The following is a 793-nucleotide window of genomic DNA, read 5'->3' on the forward strand; positions in this document are numbered from 1 at the left end:
AACTTAATATAGTGTAATTTTCATCAAAATTATTAATATAAATGATATTTATAAAATTTTAGATCAAATAAATAAAAACAAATATTATTAAAAAAATAAAAAAATAAAAAAAAATAGATTTGGCGGTCATTTAGGCGGTCTAGGCGGAGAAAATCGGATATCCGATTTTTTTAACCGATTTGACATAAATCGGGGCGGAAGAGTGACGCGTAGCGCCCAGGGGGCCGCCTAGGCGGCTGTGGGAACCGAAATTCGCACTGTCGATTTCCGTTTAAATTAGAAAAGTAGGAGAACTCAGTTTCCCAGAGGTCCCGGATATCTGCTAATACCACACGCTAAGCAATCAGAACACGAGATAACAAAGATAAATTATATGAAATCGTAAAAAGAGAGCAAGGAGAAGTCTTATTCCGAATTTTCGTATGAGCGTTTACAACAAGGTATAAGCCTGGGCTCGAGAGCTGTCGGCGAGATTCCTAGTTCTAACAACCCTAAGACGGCTAAACCTAATTGAGTCGCAGCTCGAATAACAAAAACGGAAAGTTGCCTAATTACCCTAAGTGCTAAGTTTGCTCTGAGAAAAGTCTCCCTTTCATGCTTCTCACCTAGGACTCCTTATATACTGGCTCCTAGGTCGGTTTGCGCATTTCCTCTTCTGCCCTTAAGCCGTCATAGCGTAAAAATGGAGATATTCCATTTTGTTTCGACCTTCGTAATTATCCGCGGAAACTTGACATTTATCTTTCCTTTGCGAACCAAGCGTAAACCGTCATGCGGCTTACGGGCTGTTGGT

Source organism: Brassica oleracea, chromosome C7, assembly GCF_000695525.1.
Source record: "Brassica oleracea var. oleracea cultivar TO1000 chromosome C7, BOL, whole genome shotgun sequence".
NCBI classification, from domain to species: Eukaryota; Viridiplantae; Streptophyta; class Magnoliopsida; order Brassicales; family Brassicaceae; genus Brassica; species Brassica oleracea.